The sequence below is a fragment of the Equus przewalskii genome, chromosome 14 (assembly GCF_037783145.1).
Source record: "Equus przewalskii isolate Varuska chromosome 14, EquPr2, whole genome shotgun sequence".
Classification (NCBI taxonomy): domain Eukaryota; kingdom Metazoa; phylum Chordata; class Mammalia; order Perissodactyla; family Equidae; genus Equus; species Equus przewalskii.
This window is the reverse complement of record NC_091844.1, coordinates 30,637,150-30,651,464: the sequence shown is the minus strand read 5'-3', so window position 1 is coordinate 30,651,464 and position 14,315 is coordinate 30,637,150. Positions and strand designations below refer to the sequence as shown.

The window sequence follows — 14,315 nt, the reverse complement described above, 5'->3', positions numbered from 1 at the left end:
GGCGTAGGGCTGTCCTGCTCTTTGTGTGAGTGTGTGCCTGTAGGAGGTTTTTATGACTGTGTAAGTGTTCTGCTCACCTCCCTTATTTGGCACACTCTCCCCTCCTCCTCCTGCCCCACCCCCACACTTTTCCTCTCATTTATCCCCTCCTGCCAGTGGGTGCCCCTGCCTGACCCTCATTAACTCAAAGTGTAAAAACCATTTGTCTACAGCCCCTTTCCCTCTCCTCCTCCAGCTGGAGGCTGGGGCCAGGCCCTTCTTTCCTCCCATCTGCTGTCTACACTCAGACCTCTGTGGTTTATGAGCTAGACCTGAATCTGCTAGTCTCCATACAACAGGCAGGACTTGTTAGGGGATGGCCTCAGGGCTGCTCAGAAGACCTACCAAGAATGAGCGATGCCCCTGTGGGAGCCCAGATCTGTGCCTTATTCCTCAGAAGCTGGCAGGGCTGCCTCAGAAGGCTGCACAGGTTGTGCACTGCACACCTCTAAAGGCCTCATCGGTAAGGCAATGATGTAGATGGCACTCATCCCCAGGGCTGTGTAGGACACAAAGAGTGTCATGTGTGGATATGGCACTATGTGTGTCCTCTTCAGCTCTCTCCTCTCCAAACCTTTCCCAGGCTCCAGGGCAGCTCCTGCTCCCAGGACCTCTGGCCCCAACCTTCCCACCTTGAAGGGGTGACAGGGAGGAAAAAGGAAGAAATTGGGTCTGGGATTAAACCAGTTAATCAATGCCAAGTGCTTAGAACTCTATAGAAGTGTTTGCTTTGTTGCCAAGGAGGTGATAGGTCAGGAAAGAGGCGAGGAGTGGGGCAGGTGGCCTTTGCGTGATAGCACTGAAGGTCCTGAGGATTGGGGACTGTCCTTAAATGAAGAAGGAGCCTGCCCAGAGTGGGAGTGCATGGCTCCAGGGGGCTGTGCATGGCATCCCTCACCCCGTTGGCATCTCCCCTGGGCAGGGAACCGTACCTTCCTCTGGCTCAGTCTCGGCAGGCTGCCCGAGGGGCTGGTTGCCTGCCTTCCTCGGGGCAGCCCAGCAGGGCAGGCAGAGGTGAGTGGGTGGGGGTGTCCCTCCTCCTCCCCCATGCTGGCAGGGGCCCAGAGGAATCCAGGAGTCAGAAGTAGATCCGGGGTTTGTGGCCGGAAGCCCAGCCTGGCCGTGCACAAGAAGGCGTCTGAGTTTTCATTACTCAGGGGGAGCCACAAATTGTCTGGACGAGCATGGTTGGGTTTAAGGAACGTAAACATCTCAGCACACAGTGTCCATCTCTCAGGGAGGACAGGTGGGGGACCTGATGTGGTGGCTGCTGGAGGCAGGGGTGGGCACTAGCTGGCCTCACCCAGGGGCTGGGTAGGAGCCACCCAAGCAGGGTGCCAGGCTGGAACAGAGTCCAAATTCCCCTACCAGTGCTTCACTTGCTGGCTTCAGCAACCACCTCTCTTGGCTTCTTATTTAAAGGCCAACCCACCCTCCACTCCAGCTGAGGATGACTGAGCAGGTCTCCTTCGTCAGGGTAAGTTAACTGAGACCTTCTCTTCCTCCCTCTACCCTCCTCGACTTTGATGGCCCAGAGCATCCTCAGGGACCTAGGAGAGGTGGGTGGTGGTCCTTAACTAGGAATGGGTGTGGGGGCTAGGGGCGGGGCTCTGTTCTGGGGCAACCTCGTCACACGGCAGGGACAGGAGTGAGCATGGGAGAGCAGAGCCGGGGATGGGAGGCCCTGTTCCAGGGAGGCTCTCTTGCTCCTTGGCTGGAGGAGGGCCTGACCTGGCATTGCTTGGTGGGCTGCCTGGGTGGCCCTCTGCTGCCTGGGGCTGTCATCCCCCCCACGACTCCCTCACAGCTGTCCCAGGCCTTCACTGGCCCTTGTGGTGGCTGCTCTGGGACTCACTCAAAGCCACCGCTGACCTGCCTCCCCGCCCGCCAGGGTAAAAATAGATGTTTCCACCGCGGCCACCTCCGCAGCCTCAACTTTCTCCTACTTGAGCCCTTGCCAGAGCCTGCTCGGCGAGTGGAACACGAACTGCAGGGTGGAGCCTGGCGTCGGGGCCGCTGAGGAGCCTGGCTGCTCCTGAATGCCCCATTGTTCCTGGAGGTGACCCTGTCTGTCCCTCCTCCAGACCTGGGGCCTGCCCTGCTCACCTCCAGGCCTCTTCCCATTCCCTTTGGCTTTGCTCCCATCTGGCCTCTCAGCTCCTTACCTTCTACTTTGTCAGCCGAGGAGGTATAGTCCCTCCCTTACAGGGCCAGCTCCATGGGCATATGAGCTGTGCATGGGGCCCTGTGTTGAGAAGGGACCTGCACTTGGTTTACTGCTCTTCTGTCACCACCTTGAAATTGTTAATAATTTTGAAAAAGAGGCCCAGCTTCTAAATTTGGTACTGTGCCCTGTGAATTATGCAGCCCGGCGTGCTCCGTTAGGAGCTACTAGTCTGACGGCGAAGACACAGGTCTGATGGGAGAGGCACATCTCTCCCTTAGGGAGCCCAGAGAAGGGAGGAAGAGGCATGGCAGGCCCTAGAATACAAACTATACAAGGGGGAGATGTGGTCTTTGCCCCTGTTTCTCCGATGTGGGAGAAACAATCCTCTCAGGGAGCCTCAGATCTCCAGCCCCCAAGCTCAGAGAGCTCAAAGATCAACGGAGAAGGCACAGCCACTGCCTCAGAGAGCACATAGTCTGATGGCAGAGGCAGAGCGTGTGCCTTCAGTAAGTCCATGATCAAATGGTGGAGACACAGATCCTGCCCTTGGAGACCCTGAGAACCGATGGCAAAGACCAGAGAGGCACGTGGGTAGCAGGGTTGGTCCCAGCTGAGACTCCAGGGCATTCAGGTGGGCATGGGGGCGTCTGACCAAGAGCAGGGCATGGGAGACCCCTGGGAAGGCACTGATTCCTGTGGGAGCTGCCGAGGGGGAAGAGGTTCCGGCTGGGTGGGCCCTGGCAGGAGGGGAGTGGAGACGCAGGAGAGGAAGGCAGTGGTGCTGGTGCTGCGGGGGTGTAGGCTGGCTTGTGCGGGGCTTGGAAGGACTTTTCTGAGGACCCCAGGGAGCAGAGCAGATCTCGGATGCTCTTGAGGGTGGCGGCCCCAGAACAGCATGAACATCAGCATCCTCCCTGCGGAGCAGCCCGTGGGCCAGGGCCCTGCAGCCCGGGGGCTGGGTGCAGAGTGCCGTGGAGGCTGGGAGCATGACAAACCCCAGAAGGCCAGAACCCCTGCTTGAGCCCCTGGGACCCACTGAATTTCCCGTGGGTAGGTGGGGTGAGGGGTGCTTGCTGGGGTACCGTGGGAAGAAGAAGGTTGACTGGTGACTGGGCTCAGGGCTACTGTCTCCCCAGCCCCAGTGAAAGCAAGTGGATGCCAGTAGCTTTGTGCTCACGCTTGAGGGCCAAGGGACCACAAACACAGAAGGGAGTGCCCCATGAGGGGACTTCCTGGAGGAGGTGACCCACCTGAGAGCTTGGACTGATGGGAGCTCTGAGAAAGCCCCTGTCTACCCACCAGAGCACCACTTCTTTGGGGGTGCACATCGCCCTCTTAAGGCTCCTAGTTTAAATCGACCCCCAGGAATAGTGCAGATGAGGAGAGGTTTTCCAGACAGAGTTGGGCTCCCTGCACCCCGTGAAGAGCTAACAGGCTCATGGGCAGAGACAAGTGGCAGAGCAGGTGAGCCCTGGAATCTGTCCTCCCTGTGTGAGGTCCGTGCTCTGCCCTGGACACCACCTGGCCCCTCATCAAGGGCCTGGCTGTGGGACGCTGGCATTTTCCTTTGGCCTGGCAAGGGCACCTCAGGCCAGAGGCAGCCAGGCCTTGGGGAAGCTTCTCGTGGGGTTCCCACCACACAGAATCCTGGGCATCCGCTGTGTGGCCTCTGAGGAGCTAATTAAATCGTGATCAGGGGCTGTGTCCACAGCGCTGCTCTGCCCGTGGACAAGCCTGAGGGAACCTACCTCCCCTGAGCCCGTCTCAGCCAGTCCACCAGCTCTCTGCCCAGTGAAGTCTCTCCCCAGTGATTCCTGGGGGATGGGTTGGACCTCACACGTGGTAGGGGTCGTGGGGGTTGTTTGTCCCAGGGCCTGAGGCTCAGAGTATGTAGTGGGGGCCCTGGGATCCCAGAGGACCCTCCTAGTAGAGTGACAAGTGGAGTCCCTCCGCCAGGAATGGAGGAGGTGGGGGATGTTGAGGAAGAGAGAAGGGAGGACGGAGAGACGGTGGGGAGAGGGCCTTGGGGGACCAGGGCATGGGCTGGGAACAGACGCTTTTACCTTTGCAGAATGACTGTGTCCACCCAAGTGAGGTAATAGGGGTGCCTCAGCTCAGAGGTCCACCCAGGCCTGCCTTCTCAGCGCAGTGTCCCTTAACCAAGCCCCCCAGCATGGCCCCCACCATGCTCAAGAGCCGGCTCTGCTGGGTGTTACGCACACACGCACAGGGAATGTTGGAGAGTGTATCAGAAAAATTCAGTTCAGTCTACCCCCTGCGGAGGGAAAAACCAAGCTCTTCCCTACGTGGATTTCTCCTGTGTGTCTCCTTTACTCCTCACTCCAAACACGTCACTTCTGATGCTTCTGGCCATCAAATGTATGGAGGTTTTTCCTCACACCAAGCAATTCTCTGCGACACCAGCTGGGTGTCCTACAGTTACACTGAATCCTGACACTACCTGGAGACAGCACCAGATCCCACAGGTTGAGGGCTCAGTCCCACAGAACTGCACCCACCCCACTTCAGATGCCGATCTCAAGTAGCAGGTCCCCAGGCGACCCACAACTTCTGTCCAATTTGGCAATAAATTGGAGGTTCCCGTGGTCCCCTCCTCAGGTTACATTAATTTGCTAGAATGGCTCACAGAACTCGGGGAAACACTTAAGTTTACCAGTTTGCTAAAGGGAATGATAAAGGATACGGATGAGCAGCCAGATGAAGCGATGCATAGGGCAAGGTGTGGGAGAGTCCCGAGTGCAGGATCTTGTCCCCATGGAGTTGGGGTGCATCACCCTCCCAGTGCGTGGATGTGTTCACCCACCCGGAAGCTCTCCAAACCCGGTAAACTACTGGGATTTCATGGAGGCTTCCTCGTGAGACATGATCCATTATTAGCTCCATTTCCAGCCCCTCTTTCCTCTCTGGAGAATGGGCAGTGGGCTGAAAATTCCAAGCTTGTAATCATGGCTTGGTCTGTCTGGTGAGCAGCCCCCATCCAGGAGCCCCCCCAGAGTCACCTCAATAGAACAAAAGATGCTCCTAGTGCTCTTATCACTTAGGAAATTGCAAGGGTTTCAGGAGCCGAGTGGCAGGAACTGGGGGAGGAGATGGATATTTATTTTCTGTTATCTCACAGAGAGTGAGCGCCAAGATGCCTAGTTCCCACGAGTCCTCGTGTGCCCACAAAGGCTAAGTGGTGGGATGTGCGTAGAGGCCATTTTGGGCCATGGGGAGAGCAGAGAAGAGCAGCAGGGCAGCAGGCTCGCAGTCTCTTTCCTTTCTGACCATTTAAGTTTGCGCCCACGGCAGGCCGGGCAGCAGGAGGGAACACAGTCAGGTCCAAGGAGAACTTCTGGGTGGTCTCAGGCACTGATACATCCTGCGACAATAATCCAGGCTCTTGGGGAGTTTCTCCTTCTTGGAAGTCAAGACCAAGGGCTGAGCCCCGGTTCACACCTGAAGCTGGGTGGCTCACGTGCCAGCCTCCCTGGGGGCGGGAGTAGCTCTCCCCTTCTCCTCCACCTAGCTTGCCACCTGCAGGGCTCAGCTCAACTCCCCGCAGAAGCCCCCCAACTTCTGCAGCTCCCACAGCTGGGTTTGCCTTCTCCGCCCTCGCAAAGCAGGTCCTGCGTGCACCTTCAGCTACAGGCCCTCAGATCCTACCAGGTTGGGGAGACAGCAGCATCCTCCACTCTCAGCTCAGCTAGTCCAACCCCCTGAAGCCAGAGACAGCAAGGAAGCTGCCTAAGCCTGCACAGCCAAGGAGGGGAAAGCAGACCCCATGGGCTCCGTGCTGTCTCCTGGGCTGCCAGTTTGTATGAGTGCCATCACTTCACTCGTTCTTCGTTTCTTCATTCGGCCAACAAGAATGTCTTGAGTGTGTGCCGAGCACAGGAGCTTGTGCAAGGAGGGCAGACAAATGAGACTGATGCTGCCCTCCAGGAAGCAGACAGATAGACCTGGGCAAGTGAGTGTCCCTGTGCCCTGCAGGCCACTCTGGGCCAGCGGAGCAGTCAGTCCTCCTGGAGGGCCAGGGCTCCCTCAGAAGGCTCCAGGGGGAGAGACTCCTGCCCCCGGGCTTGCGGGATGGGGAGGATGGGGTGAGGAAGGAATTGAGACTGAGGGTCAGGCTGGTGGGGGGACCCCAGCATCCAGCTCTCCCCTAGGACCCCCCCCCCGCCCCCGGAATGTAGGCCTGCCCTCTGTTTGACTTCCCCTCCCACCTCTGGACTGTGGCTCCTCTCAGCCACTTCATTCGCTCCCCTCGCACCTCCTGAGGAAGTGTCCCCTCTCCTCACCAGGCTCCCACCTTCTCCTCCCCTCTCTGTCACCTCCACTCCAGAAAGAAGCCTTCACTTTCCCCACCTGCCTCTCTCCTTTCAACCCCCGGCATCTGTTGGGGAAATTGGGCCATTTGAAGAATAAAGGGAAGGCAGGAGAGAGGAAACTCCCGTCTCAGGGCCCAGCCCACAGCTGGCGGGAAACCTGTTCCTCGTTAACACCCTGAGTCAGGGACCAGAAGGGGGGTGTCGTGCCTCCTCAGTCCTCCCGCAGGGACCAGGAGGTGAAAGGCACGCTGGGAGATGTTAGCTGGAGTTATTGGGAGCAGATGGGAAGGGATGGTGGGAGGGGCAGGGATGTGAGGGAGGAAGAGCGTCAGCCTAGGGGTGGGGGAGTGGTGGGATTATGTGCGGGAGGGGATTGGACAGAGCCTCACCCAGACCACTGGGGTCCTGAGCCAATTATCTGGAAATATCTCCTCCACAAGACGTTCTTTGGTCCGGACTACAGGGAAATCCAGATTTGGGGTACACAGACCTTCAGGAAGGGCAGAGCCAAGAGCCATGTCTGTCTAGGGCTGGTGTGTCCTAGCAGAAGCCACAGTGTGTAGACACTGGGGATCCACACTGCCCTGCCCCTCTCTGGAACCCCTCTTGGGTCTGAGGATCCCTGTCCAGGGCACTGGCAGGGGCAGGGTGAGGGATGGGAGCATGCGTTAAGGTTGGACTGAAGACAAGGAAACTGGAATCTGCTAGACTAGAAATGGGAGGCTGGACACGGGGCCCAGGGGGAAGGAATGAGGCAGGAGTTCTCAAGGGCACTGTGGGCCAATGACCAGTGTTCGAGGGTTGAGGGTGATGGTGACAGTGATGTTGGTGCTTGTGGTGGTGGTGACAGTGCTGACAGTGACAGTGTGATGGTGGTGATGGGGTAACAACGGTGGAGACTGATGTTCTCAGCTTCATTCCATTCGGATGCCCACTTTCATGGGGTACCAGGTTGGCAGATCTTCCCTGGCTTTCTCTTCAGTGGGACCCTGAACCCTCATCTCCAGTCCTCCAAAACACCTTGGACTTAGCTGGGCTGCATCCTGGTCTTCATCCCTAACCCCATCCTCAGTCCTCGGCCCTCAGCCCAGGGCTGCTTCTCTCTGCCGAGAGAAGTGGTATGGTGTCAAAGCCCCCAGTCGCTTCAGAATCCAAGTGATTTTAGGTCCTGGAGGAGGAGGCTGGGCTGGGAAGGGTGGGGTTGGGGCTATTATTGTGTCACCTCTTGGCCCCTGCCTCTCCAGCACTTTTCCCTCTTAACCCAGGCCCAGGCAGGCCCCCGGCCTGCACTTCCTGCTCCACACGGCTTGGGCCCAGATTCCTCCTCCAATGTTTTAATTAGATCCCTCGCTCATTAGCTGCCCGAATGCCTTCCAGACACCCTGCAGCTGCGGTGGCCCTCCCCGCACCTGCCCATCCAGCTGGGCCTCCCCCACACCTGGAAGACATCGAGGCTTTCAGCCGGGGCCCCAAACTCCAGCCCCTCCCTGTGGCTTCGAACAGCTAGGACCAGGAGAGAAGCTGAGGGAGGCTGGGAGGCCACAGGAGAGGCCCCTGCAGGGAAGGCTGGGATGTGAGTTATAAGGGGTCCGATGCCCCTGTGTGCCATGGCCAGGGGAGCCAGGTCTCTGGTCCTCTTTTGCCTCACCATGCTGAGGCGCTACTCCCAGGCCCCTTGAGAGAACCGCTTAGGGCACAGAGTGTTCACCTTTATAGTGGCCAAGAGGGGTATGTGAGGAGAAGCTCAGAAAGGAGGCTGGGAGTGGGAAGCTGGGCTTTGATCTCAGCAGGCTTTCCTGCAGGATTTGCCAGGCTCCATCATCATTCAACGATTGGCAGAAAGAGAGTCATGTCCAAGGTTGTGGAAAATGGCCCAGGGTGGAACTCGGATTTGCCCCAGCACCAATCTCCCTTCCTCGTCTGCTGATTTGCACCAACTCCAGGGGGCACCAGCCACACAGAATTAAGTGAATTCCTTTAACATTCACTTAAAAACGCTTATGAGGAGATAGGCACCATCATAAGAACTTTGCAAATATTAGCTCACTTAATCTCACAATAACCCTATGAGATAGACACTATTATTTATCCCTGTTTAACAGGGCATTTGAACAGCTCAGGTTCACACAGGTTGTAAGAGGCTGGTAGCGACAGGATTCCAATCCCTGCGGTCTGGGTTCTCAGTCCTCGTACCCTGCTGCCTCTCTAGAATAAACCATGAGTGGTGTTCCCTGGAGTGGGACAGAGGTGGCTCTATTTAAGGCTCTTCCCAGTAACCAATAGGTGCTGGAATTGCTACCATCCCAGGGGAGATGGGAGATTCTGGTTGCGTGGCCAGGGGCAGGCAAGTTCGTGTCTTCCTGACTCAGTTTGTGTAGCGTAAAGTGGGAAAACCATCCTTAGCTCATAGAACTGCCTTGAGCCTTAAATTGAGTGGCAGAGCCTCCCCATGCTTCCTCTATCACAGTTCTGACCCCTGCCTCGTGGGACAAAAGCATCAGCTGCTGCTCAGCACCTCTGTTCCCCACCCCCAAGCCCAACCCCTAGGAGGCTGGTTTTTTAAGAAGTAGATCCCTTTCACTAAACGAATGTATGAGGACCTCAATTGATCAAAGCAGGTGAAAGCAGAACTGAGCTGGTTAAAGTCTGGTTTGCATGGAAGTGATGGTGAGGAGGCTGAATGCTGGTATGTCCTGCCCCTAGCACTCTTCTGTCCTCCCAGGCACCTTGCAGAGACCTAGGACTCCCCAGACCTTGGAGTCATTGTCCTGAGGGGGCCAACCGACCATCTTTTGGGGAGCCAGCTGGTGCCCTGGTTGGTGCCCCAACCAGTCCCTCTGGAACCTTCCTTAGGGCTCACTCCTTCTTCTCATATGATGACAAGTGTGGGCTGAAGGACTTGGTCTGGGAGGATACGTGGAAATGAGAGCATTGAGCTGGAGTTACATGTGGAGAGCAAAGAAGAGGAGCAGAGAGAGATCCCCCTTGCCCAGTAGCCATCCCAGCCATGTGTGTGTGCGTGTGCACGAGGGCATGTGGTTAGTCTCTTAAATAGTTTTTCCATCCGCCCTCCGCATTGTCAGTTTCCCCAGCAGGAGGCTGGGAGGGGCTGGCTGCCAGGCCCAGATCTAAATGTCAAGGCCTGGAAAATTCAACCAGCCCCCAGAGTCCTACATCCTCACTCCAGGCAGCAAGATCACGGAGGCAGGCATGGGGCAGAATGACAAAGTTAGTCCCTCCATGCCTTCTGTGTTTCCCCTCTGCAGATCGCTCTGCTGCTGGTCTAGACCTGGGGCCTAGCAGATCCAGGCTCCTCCCCAGCCATCCCATACACCTAGACCAACACAGACACGTCATGGCTCCTGCTGCTCAAGAAACTACAGTGGCTCCCTACTGCCCAGCTGGGTCGAGATTAGGTCTCGGCCTAGTACTTAAGTTCCTGTCATCAACTAATTTCATCCATGGTTACTTCCAACAAGACCATTCTGCGCCCCCTTCTAGAATCCACCTTCTTCAGGAAAACTTCTTTGATCAACACCAATTTTTCTTATGGTGCATAGTCTTGTGCTCAGGGAGAGCGCCCCCTATTCATCACGAGTGGGAATATCATACATGGTAGACTGTGGCCTCTGGACAGCGGGAGCCTTGTCTTCTGATGCAATCAGAGCCGGGTTTGAATTCCTTGGGCCCCGTTATGTCCAACTGTGTGACTCTGGGCTACTCACTTCATGCTCATGGACTTGAGTTTCCTAATCTCTAAAATGGGGATCACAGTCCCCCTCCTGTCTCTATGAACTTATACATCTCCTAGAAGGTCAAGTGTATGAAACGCACAGTTCCACTCCTGTATTCCTAAAGATTCCATGGGTGTGGTCAGAGATGGGTGGATTAATCTGCGTGGGCTGCCATACAGAATGCCACCAACAACACAAATTTATATGCTCACAGTTCTGGAGTCTAGAAGTCCAAGATCCATATGCTGTCAGTGTTGGTCTCTGGTGAGGCCTCTCTTCCTGGCTTGCAGATGGTCACCTTTTGACTGTGTCCTCACATGCCTTTCCTCTGTGCAAGCACATGGAGAGAGAGAGAGCTCTGGTATCTCTTCCTCTTCTTGTAAGAACGTTGGTCCTGTTGGATCAGGGCCCCACCCTTATCACCTCATTTAGCCTTAATTGTCTACCTAAAGGCCTTATCTCCAAATACAGTCTCACTGGGGTTTAGGACTGCAACACATGAATTTTGGAGGGACACAATTCAGTCCGTAGTAATAGGTTACAAAACAAACAAACAAGAGTTCCATGGTTGACTAAGTTTGGGAAAGGATGAGTTAAAACAAGTTAAACAGGGTTCTTGATTGCCGATCTTCTCACAGCCTTTCCCTGTGAACAAGGATGCTCCAAGGTGGGCCTGGAGGAGATAACATGCTGTGTTTCCCAAGCACATTTGACCTTGGAACTCATTTTGGTTGATCTTGCTGAGCTAGTGTTTTCTGGAGTTCTGTTCTATACTCACTAATCAATTGCTGCCTAGCTGTTTCTAACTTGAGTACCGATGGGCAAGGTCAGGATTATTGTTCCACTCAAAGAATGGAACACTAACCAGGGAGCTGTTCCTAGTTAATGCTAGAGCTCCAGTGAGTAATTTGTTTGTGACACTGTCAACCTTGGTTCCCACACCTACAAGTTTCTTTTTTTTTTTTTTTATTGTGAGGCCCAGCTAATGCTGACTGACAGCTGTACCCTTGCTTGGCTCCCAGATCACAGCAGTGCAGGCTGGGATCCTGGAGGGCAACTCTTTGCCATCAGATGCCATCATGCCCGTGCTGCATTTCAGCTGAAGTCTTGCCTAGAGGCTGAGTGGTGGACAACCCTCAGTGGGGTGACCTTTCATCTTCCCCTTACACCTTGCATGCATGATCCCCAAGGTCTTTGCTGAAATTGGTGCTGTCCAGGAAGTTGTGGTCTGGGTCCTTTTACTCCAAGGTCTGAGGACCAGCAGCATTGTATCACCTGGGAGCTTCGTAGAAATGCAGAGTCTCAGGTCCCATGGCAGACTTAATGAACTGGAATCTGCATTTAGCAAGCTCCCAGGTGATTTATAGGCAGGCTCATTAAGGTTTTGGAAAATTAGTCTGGAGCAGTGATTTTCAGAACCACAGGCTATAACCCATAGTGAATTGTGAAAACAATGCCATGAGCTGCAATCAGCATTTAAAAAATAAAAGAGTAGAATTGAACATATAGGATGCCTTGAGTTGACAAGGGCAAGTGTTTCGGGGGGAAACTTTGTGTCTTCTGCGTTGCTACATACAATGTGCGTCACTATCTAGGGGCACTTAAGGGTGGCAAAATAGGGGACTGGCTGTGGTGACCTCTGCCATGCCCTGCCCACCTCCTCCCCACCTGGCCTTTCCCCAGCTGCCCTGGATGCCTAAAGGTTTCCAGTCACTGACCACACACACCTTGTCACCACACCCTGTGGCCCAATGCCTAGGTTTTGGGGTGTGGTGGGGGAGAGCTGGAACCAAAAAGAATGACTTCTAAAATAGGTTCCTTTCCAGGTTTATTTTTTCCCAGCTCCTTCTCCCCGTTCTTTTTCCAGCTCCTTGCCCTGGTTCCTCCTTCTGCCCCTCCTGTTCCAAGCTGGAAGGCAAAGCCAAGTCCAGCTCATCAGAGGTGGGAGTCTCTCTCCCTCCATACTGTAGATTTCTCTTTCCCGAGGCCTCCTCACCCCATGCTGAGGAGTCAAAATAACCCAGCTGACCCTTAGCTTGCAGGGTCATTCCTACCTCTGGCAGTCGGCCACCAGCCCCACGTCTGCCAGAAAATTTACCTGATCTTTGAACCTAGCACTCCCCTGGAGATAAACCCGGGCGACTGCTAAAGGCATCAGCGCTGCTGTAGAGTCAGAGAGTCTGGGCATGTGGAGGGGAGCAGGGCTGGCAGAGGGCAGGAGGCTGGGGGCAGAGGGGCTGGAAGGGGAGGGACTGCCTGTGGCCCCTTCTCCCTCCCTTTACCCTCAGCCCCTGGCTCAAGGCCAAAATGGAACGTCTGGAACTCTATCAGGGGCCCTTCCCTTTTGGAAGTCCTTCATCATCATCATCACTACTGTAGATGACATAGGGTGATCACATGTCCCTGTTTGCCTGGAATGGTTGGGGTCCATACCTGTTGTCTGGGTATAATTACTAATAGGGTCCCCTTTCACTCTTAAGAGTGGTCTAGTTTGGATTTTAAATCATGTTATTATCTTATATAAGTAAAATAAACTAAAGAAAACTTTGCCAAAGTTCATTAAGCTAATAAGAAATTCAGCTGGGACTTCACCCAAATCACAAACTTCTCCCAGGATGCTTCATGGCCTCCCAGCATGCCTCATATCCTTCCCAGGATGCCTCATGTCCTCCCAGGATGCCTCATGTCTTTCCCAGGATGCCTCACAGCCTCCCAGGATGCCTCGTGGCCTTCCCAGGATGCCTCACAGCCTCCCAGGATGCCTCGTGGCCTTCCCAGGATGCCTCACTTTCTGATTCTCCCTCTATCTGGCAGGAAGGGTATTGTGGATCAGCATGTGAGTCTGTGTGCTGGAATCCTAGACTCCTCACAGGCCCTGAGAGCCAGTTAGAGGGAGTCGGTTCACTCTGTAACAATCTCTCCCAGCTGTAGGGTGCAGCAGAACCCAGGGAAGTTTCTGAAGCCTTAGATTTCGCTGCAAGGGTGGGCAGGGCTGAGACGGAAGTTGAAGTCTTACCCAGGAGGGCAGGATCTTTTCTCAGGGTACTTCCTGGTTTTCCTGCTCTGGCATGCTCAGAATCCCAGCTGTGGAAAACATGAACTTCCTAGGGGTGGAAGACACTCAGGCTCCCACTTTTTGTTCTCTGCAAGGGTGTGTATGGTGAGTGGAGTGGAACAAGAGGGCCTGGGGCTGAGCAGTGGGATGGGGAAGCAGGAACTAGTGCTTTGCATGCTGAAGGGCTTGCAGCCTAGGGGCAGGATCTTGGGATAGAAGGACAGCATTAGCTGTGCATGGTGTGTGCTCCAGTAATTGCCCTATGAACTTGGCCTTGGTGGTTGAGTAACAACTTTGAGGCACAAGGCCACCCCAAAGTCTCCTGGTATCCTTGTTCCTCCAGGCCATTCATGGACCCTGACTGCTGACAAGTTTCTGGCTCTGTCAAGGCTACTGGCCACAGACTTAGAAGGCTTTGCATCTTGTCCTACTGGATCCAAGCCTTAAGCTTTGCTGGGAATCTGAACCTGCCACATCCAGTCCAAGGACTGTGCAGGAAATACAGGTGAGGGGACACCGCAGGCTGCCTCCCCTAAGGAGCACACTGCTAGTCAGGGATGGAAGAACACACGCACACATACACAAATGCCCACATGTCGACACTCCTTATATGTAACCCATTCACAGTACCCACGTAACACATGCACACCCATGTGCATACCAAACACACACACACTCACTTCTAGACACCTCACACACACTCCCTCATCTATATCCATGTGTGTGTACACACATACACAAGCACACATACAAACACATGCACGTTCAGACACACATGCAGGTACATAATACACACACCCTGCATAGCAGGTACTCACATGTGCATGCCCCTGGCCAGCCATGCAGGAATGGGGAATGGGCCCCTGCCATGAAAGAGGGGAGGTCTAGAACTCTAAGAATAGGGGCTGTGTGTATGGAGAGCACCCTGGTTTTCAGGGTCTCGAGACTCAAGAATACTGGAGAAGAATAAGTGGTGCTTAGAGCATAGG

At 54.9% G+C, this 14,315-nt stretch overlaps 1 long non-coding RNA gene across 1 annotated transcript in view; it reads left to right on the top strand.

The window, feature by feature from the left end:
- The first annotated feature begins 1,270 nt into the window (after nt 1–1,270).
- Nucleotides 1,271–14,315, top strand: part of LOC139075727 (uncharacterized) — a 56,874-nt gene continuing 43,829 nt past the window's right edge. The window contains exon 1 of the long non-coding RNA XR_011526451.1: nt 1,271–1,516. This is a non-coding gene — a long non-coding RNA (uncharacterized lncRNA). The remainder of the gene's footprint in view (nt 1,517–14,315) is intronic.